The following is a 7632-nucleotide window of genomic DNA, read 5'->3' as shown; positions in this document are numbered from 1 at the left end:
CGGCCCCTTGCGTTGCGGCGTAGAACGACTGCGAATCCACGGAGGTCACGGAAACCTGCAGGGACAGCTCCGGTCACCGCCCGCGAAGCCTACAGTTTGTGAGGATGCGCAGACCGCGTGCTCGGCGCCCTGCATCCAGTTAATCATCCGGTAAGCCGGGGGCAGCTGCTCTCGTTCCGGTTTGAAAGGTGGGAAGACATAGGCTGCCGGCAAGGAAGCAGTTTTTTTTCCCCCAACGCCCCACAGCCTTTAAGACACAGTGTGGCTTTCATGTCAACGTTCTACCCACCATTGGGACTTTCCCTAAATTCAGGTCTCTCAAGGTCCGGAATGTTTCCACGCCCCTGTTACAGAGGACAACAGGCGTATTTTGTGTAGGCAGTTGTGAGGATTAACCGAGATTAGCAGATTATGCCTAAAAACAGGGCCTCATTAGTAAATACAAGATGATCCATGGCCAACGACAAACTTTTGCACGTCAAATCTTCATAATTATGTTTGGAAGCAATGAATAATTTTTTTAAAGGGTGGGGAATGAATTTGAGACAAGCCCACAAACTGACCAAGTCCACTCTGAATATGGGCTATTTCCCAAGCACGCTTCAGAAATCTGTATAGAATTGAACCACTTGCCAATCTAATTTATCCTCTGTCACTCCAGCTGTCTGTATGATTGTTATCGAATCTGGGGGCCATAGAATGTGCTCCAAACCAGGCCCAGGCCACCCATCCTTAATAAGCAAACAAATTAATAGTGGAAAGCAGAAGATGGCTATTCTTGCTTGTCAACTTGGCTACATCTGTAATTAATGGGAATTCAAATGGCTGGGCACACTCTCGGGAGATGTTTTAAATGAAATCGTTTGAAATGGGGACACCCACCTCTAAACTGAATCTTTGGGCCAGGAAGATCCGCTTTTAATCTGGGCCACACCTTCTGCTGGCAGCCTGGATAAGGGACGTGGAAGAAGGAAGCTCTCTGTTTTCCTGCTTGCTTTCACCTTTACTGGCAATCCCTTCCCAGAGCCTACTTCTTTGAGATTCCTGTGTATACTGAAAATCAGCTGAGACACCCAGCGGTGTGGACTGAACAAATACTGGATCGTTGGGCCTCCTGTTCATAGGCAGGCTTTGCAGGAGAAGCCGGACCACACAGCTTGTAAGTCACTCTGCTACAGCTCATACATTATGTAAGTGCTGTTCCTCTAGAGAACCATGACTAATATACAGGAGGAGATGGATGGACTGGGAGAGGAGGGCCGCTGAACCTTCACCTACGATTCTGCCCTTCTCAGCCTCCAGCTGAAAGTAACCTGAGGTGATTACAAGGCATCACAAGGAAGGTAGAAAGAAGGCTAAACGTGGGACTCCATACACAGCTTCCATGAGATTGACATCCATGATGGGCGAGGACTGCTTTGGGGTCACCTGAATGTCTATAAGTAACCGATTCTCCACGCTCCTGTAAATCTAATAAAATCATCAGCTCACCAATTTGGACTTTGGTGGGATCATTGCTTTGGTCTTTTGGGGTCCTGTGTGCAGCAGACATTTCTCAACACCTCAGAAAAATTTAATGCAATAGATACTATATTAGCTTGTTTGGGCTGCTGTGACAAACACCACGAAACCAATACTGTTGTTCTGTTTTGCTTTTGTCTTTTTTGAGACAGGGTTTCTCTGTGTAACAGCCCTGGCTGTCCTGGGCTTGCTTTGAAGACCAGGCTGGCCTCGAACTCACAGAGATCCACCTTCCTCTGCCTGTGGAGTGCTGGGACTAAAGGCATGTGCCACCTTGCCCAGCACAAAACCAATACTTTAAAACAATAGAAATTTGGGGCTGGAGAGATAGCTTAAGAGCACGTATTGCTCTTGCAGACCTGGGTTTGGTTCCTAGTCTCAGAAGGCAACTCACAATTGCCTTAGTAGCATCAGTTCCAGGGGACCAATGCCCTCTTCCAAGCTTTGCAGGCTCATGGACTTTTGGAGTACACACAAACAAGCAAACCAATCCCCAGAAACTTCTCTCTCGGTCTGGAGGCTGGAAATCCAAAATAAAGGTGTTGTTAGGGTCCCTGTCGCCTGTCACCTCAGGGAAATGGATTTTTTCCTCCCAGCTTGTGCAGATCCTTGGCTTTCCTTTGTTTATAGATGTCATCCCTGAGCTTTCTGCCACGCTCACCACAATGGTGGTGTTTTGTCTCTTTGGTATGATACTAAGTATGATGCCCACCTGTAATATCACCGCTTGGAAGGCTGAGACAGGACGATTTTAGGTTTTGTAACCAGCGTACCTGAGTTTGTGCCCCCTGTAACCATCAATGTTGATAGACAAAGACAGGAATTTTTACTTTTGTTTTGTTTTGTTTCTGAGACAGGGTTTCTCTGTGTAGCCTTGGCTGTTCTGGACTCCCTTTGTAGACCAGACTGGCCTCAAACTCACAGAGATTCATCTACCTCTGTCTCCCTGAGTGCTGGGATTACAGGCATGCACCACCGTGCCCAGCTTGACAGGAATCTTTAAAGTGTGCTTTACTCAGCTAGAAATCTGGGAGGATAGTGTTTGTCTCACTGAATGAGAATAAAGACCACCACCCAAATTGAAAGGATGACATAACTCCATTTTGTCTCCATTTTAGGATCAGGCCTAACTTTAAAAGAAAAACTAGGCCATAGGTCACCAATTCCAGGAACAAGACCATAAAATCCCCCTACCCAAGAAACAGCCTGAGGATAACCACAAGAATGGGAAGGTATCTTATTTCAGGGTGAGACATCTGTGCTGGGCAGCCCACAGACCTTGTAGTAGAACATTCATGGCACAGAAAATGCCTATTCCTGAGGTCTATAGATAGCTCACTCAATGTAAGCTATATTAGCCAATCACTTTGTAACAAGCTTGCCCCAGTAGAATGTTGCTCAATGGTGTAACTGCTAAGCTGGAACTTCCCGGTCTTTGCTCAAACCCCAATAAAAACCCTGCCTTTCATCCGCTTGAGGCTTTCCTCCCTGATCTACAGCGTTGATAACTGCCTGAATAAAGCTCCTTGCTCTTACATACTTAATCCAGTTCCTGGGGGTCTTTGGGGATCCTACGATGTGGGCATAACACAAATTAGCCAAATATATAGCATGCTTTATTACATATGCATAGTGTAGACAGCCTGGTGACTGCCTCTCCCTAATGCAGGATTTGAGAGATCAGTATTAAACACAGGAGTAAGTGGGGTTTATATAGTGTAGAAACTGAAAGGCTATGGGGCTTCTAAGGGTTTTTGGTTATGTAGGACCTTGGCAGAACATCTCAAAATTATTCAGCACATCTTGGGGTAGAGGTCAGAGTATAGAGTATGGAACAAAACCAAACCCCATAAAACAACAGCAACAAAACCCAAACCAATCAACCAAGCATACAACCCTGAACAATAAAATAACTGATGTCTTTGTGTAGTTACGTTAGTTAAAAGCTAATGTCACAGCTCATTACCATAGCATTCTGTTACGTGGGTTATATTAGCTTCAGGGAACAACTGTTGGAGAAGTTAACGCCCAGTGTTATGAAAGCAATTCCTGTTGTAGCACATGTGAATTAACTTTAACTTGCTATTTCCACTTCCTGTAATATTATTGTTCATAAACTTAACTACTTTACCATAAAAGGCCCAAAGCTTAAAAAAAGGATTTAAATTTTTTTTTACTTTTTGTATATGGGTATTTTTCCTGTAAGTATGTCTGCACCATGTGTGTTCCTGGTACTCAGGAAGGCCAGAAGAGGGCATTGGATCCCTTGGAACTGGAATTACAGACAGTTGTGAGCTACTGTGGGGGATGGGAATCAAATCTGGGTCCTCCGGAAGAGCAGCCAGTGCTCTTAACCATTGAGCCATTGTTCCAATCCTAGCACAGGACTTTTTTTTTTTAATGATTTATTTATCTTTATTTTTCATTTTATGCCCATTAGTGTTTTGCCTGCATGTGTGTCTGTGTGAGGGTGTCTAATCCCCAGGAACTGGAATTATATACTGTTGTGAGCTGCCATGTGGGTGCTGGGAAGTGAATGTGGGTCGTTTGGGAGAGCAGCCAGTACTGGTAACCAGAGGGGCTCTCCAGCCTCAGCACAGGACTTTTTAGATTGCATTAGCCACTCTCCACATAAGGACCATTAAGCTATGTCAGTTATGTACAATTAAGAATGAATCAAGTTATTTAAAATTACATTTATTTATTTTTGCATGGAAGATACTTGTGTGCCATGGTATGTGTGGATGTGTGTTTGTGTGTATGTGCGTGTGTGTGTGTGTGTGTGTGTGTGTGTGTAGGCCAGAGTCCTTCCACCCTTTGCACTGTGGGTTTTAAATTCAGTCATGGGACTTGGCAGAATGTGCCTTTACTTGCTGAGCCATCTTGGGGGCTTCAAATCTCTTTCTGTTGTCATCACAGAACAAAATATTGTATTACTGATTCCTGTTATAGAAAGTTACATAGAATTCAAATGGGTCATCTTGTATAGTTTTAGGGGTTCACAATGTTTAGGGTTTATTTCTGTAGGGAAAAATATAGGAAGGAAGGAACACTCTTCAGGGCTGTAGCTCCCTCTGTCTGTACAGCCAGTGACGATGGGCACTGCCACAGGCCTCATACTTCGGAAGCGGTGGTGTCTACCATAGATGTGGTGGGCTCAGGCTCTTGACTGTACTATTACATTTACTGGGATTCTTAAATCTTGCTTTTCAGGTTTGCTTCAGATCTGTCACTTTAAACTATTTCCTGCCCTTGAATTCCCAGGAACTTCCGGCAGCCACCCCACGTCCGACTCAACCACAACATTACTGCTTTTCTATATTTTACAGTATAGAGGAAATACTCACTTTGGGGGGAGGGGTTTGAGACAGGGTTTCTCTGTGTATCCCTGGCTGTCTTAAACCTCACTCTGTAGACCCAGCTGACCCTGAACTCAGAGAGATCCGCCTGTTCCTGCCTCCCCAGTGCTGCCTCCACCACCTGGCCCAGAAACACTCACTTTTGTTTGTTTGTTTGAGGTATCATATATCTCAGGCACTTTATGGCAGACCAGCGGTTCTCAACTTGTGTGTCTCAACCCCTCTGAGGGGGGATGTCGAATGAATGACCCTTTCACAGGGGTCGACAAAGACCATTGGAAAACACAGATATCTACATTACGATTTGTAACAGTAACAAAGTTACAGTTAGGAAGTAGCAATGAAAATAATTTTATGGTTGGGGTCACTACAACATGAGGAACTGTTGTAAAGGTTTGCAGCATTAGGAGGGTTGAGAACCACTGTAGTAGACCTTTGACCCTCCTACCTGTACTTCCTGCATGCTAGGATTACAGACATGAATCATCATGCCTAGTAAGTGTCATGCTGGGAATGGAATCCATGGTTTCACGAACACTAGGCAAACACTCTACCAACTGTGCTATTATCTCCAATTTCATCCCCCATCCAGTCTATCAGTTTTGTTTATTTCTTTTTGTTGTTTGCTCTGGTTTCAGCTCTCTTGCTGTGATAAACACAAAAGCAACATATGGGAAGAAAGGGAGCTGGAAATTGAACTGAGACTCCCTGGAGAGCAGCCAGTGTTCTTAACCCCTGATCTATCATTCATGCTCTCAGGACAATTGTTCTGAATCATTAAAAAAAAAAAAAAAAAAAAAAAGGGATCGTAGCACTCATCTTTATAACTCTTTTTGTATTTGGGATTTCTTAGAGTCTCTCCCTTCCAACCCTCTACCGAGGAGAGAGAAAGTTAGTGGGGAGAGCCCCTTTACTTCTCCTGGATGTTTAGGGTTGATGGGTTCTTTGGGGGCTATACCAATCTCCATCAACAGTAAGCACAGCGAGAGTCTCTCCAAATGCCACACACCACATGCCAGCACCACACACCACACTTTCTCTCACCCTGGGCTTCCATATTTGTATCCCTCAGAGTCTTAGACCACACCCCTCTCCATGCAGCACCAGGCCAGGCCATACCAGTTGGAAAAGGCTACACGCCACTTGAGACAGTTATCTGTTGTGGACAAACTAAAGCCCAAACTGAAACCCCACATTTGGGATTAAAACAAAAACGTATTTGCGTAACATAACTGAATTTACAAAGAAACCAAAACTTCCGTTTGCTCCAGCCCAGGATTTTAGGATCAGTTCTGCAGGTTAGTTAGCCCTCAGGTTTCTGCAAGAGAGATTATTCACTGGGGAACTGCATGGGTGTGTTCTGCAGACTCACTGTTGAGGAGTGCTCTTGAGAGCACATTTATAGGGAGTAAAGAAGCAATGACGCCTGACCCATCTTTCTGGGCGACTGTTGATGCAGCTCAGGCCTTCAATGGAAAGAAATGGGTGGAACAATCTTAATGGCCCAAACCTGGACTGTCCCCAAAAGCTCATGTGAATCCATGCAGCAGTAGTCAGGGATGAGGCTTTTAGAAAGTCTTTGGATCACAAAGGCTCTGATCTCATGTATGGATGAATCCAGTGATGAACTCATAATTCAATAGTGTTATTGGAGGGAATATGCATGGGGCTTCCGGTTCAGTCTTCAGCAGTAACAACAGAACCAATGCAGAAGTTCATGCATGACACATCAGAATTGGACTCCATTCTTCCAGATCATCGCTTTAGTCTGGAGAAATGGGTGGGGAATGAAGAGCACTTGTGGTTCTGGCAGAGGACCTGGGATTGGTTCCTAGCAAACATTTGTAACTCCAGTTCTAGGAGATCTTATGCCCTCCTCTGACCTCCAAGAGTCCCAGGTGTACATTCAGTGCACATACACACAGGCAGGCCAAACACTCATCTACATAAAAAAAAAAAACACAAAAACAAAAAACCAACAACCTGGGCACAGGAGGCATAAACCTTTAATCCCAGCACTCAGGAGGCAGAGGCAGGCGGATCTCTGAGTTCGAGGCTAGCTTGGTTTATAGAGTGAGTTCCAGGATAGCTGCACAGAGAAACCCTGTCTTGAAAAACCAACCAACCAACCAACCAACCAACCAACCAACCACCAAATGAAACCAAACCAAACCAAACAAAAAAATCCCATATTTCTTCCCTAAGTTTGGCTTTCTGTGTGGATGAAAAGAATGAAATGTGATTGCTAAAGGAAAGACAAAACAAAGGAACTCCTTTCCAAAACAAAGGAGGCTGTTGGCAACAGAAAAAAAATGTTAAGAAACTCATTTGAGAACTTCTCTATCATTGTCCTCTTTGGCCACTCAATAACAAGTGCATATTTTACCAACATCACTTCACTTCAGCGGTTTTCAACCTGTGGGTTGCAATCATTAGAAAACACATTATTTATGACAGTCTTAGGAATTTAGACACTACTCAGTGTCTAAATTACAGTAATGAAGTGACAATAAAAAGTAAACTTATGGTTGGGGTTTCCTAAAACCATTAGATAGATGGGTTTTTCCGATTGTTGAGACCCCACAGGCTGAGAACTTTGGCTCAGTTGCTCATGCCTTATAATTTAGATATATAAAGTGTGGTTCCTGCCAATAAGAAGGATATTTTCACTCATTCCTGAGCCTGACAATATGGAAGGAAATTAGTGTGTGTGACTATTGATAGTGAGGAAAAATGGGTGTTAGACAACAGA

At 44.2% G+C, this 7632-nt stretch overlaps 1 long non-coding RNA gene across 1 annotated transcript; it reads left to right on the top strand.

The window, feature by feature from the left end:
- The first annotated feature begins 153 nt into the window (after window positions 1-153).
- LOC132656826 (uncharacterized) lies at window positions 154-1494 on the top strand. Its single transcript, XR_009594577.1, has 2 exons — window positions 154-1159; window positions 1296-1494. It is a non-coding gene; the product is annotated as an uncharacterized LOC132656826 (long non-coding RNA).
- Window positions 1495-7632: the final 6138 nt, after the last annotated feature.

This window comes from Meriones unguiculatus, chromosome 10 (assembly GCF_030254825.1).
Source record: "Meriones unguiculatus strain TT.TT164.6M chromosome 10, Bangor_MerUng_6.1, whole genome shotgun sequence".
In the NCBI taxonomy this organism is placed as follows: domain Eukaryota; kingdom Metazoa; phylum Chordata; class Mammalia; order Rodentia; family Muridae; genus Meriones; species Meriones unguiculatus.
Note: the sequence above shows the minus strand (reverse complement) of the source record. Positions and strands in the feature narration are given on the sequence as shown.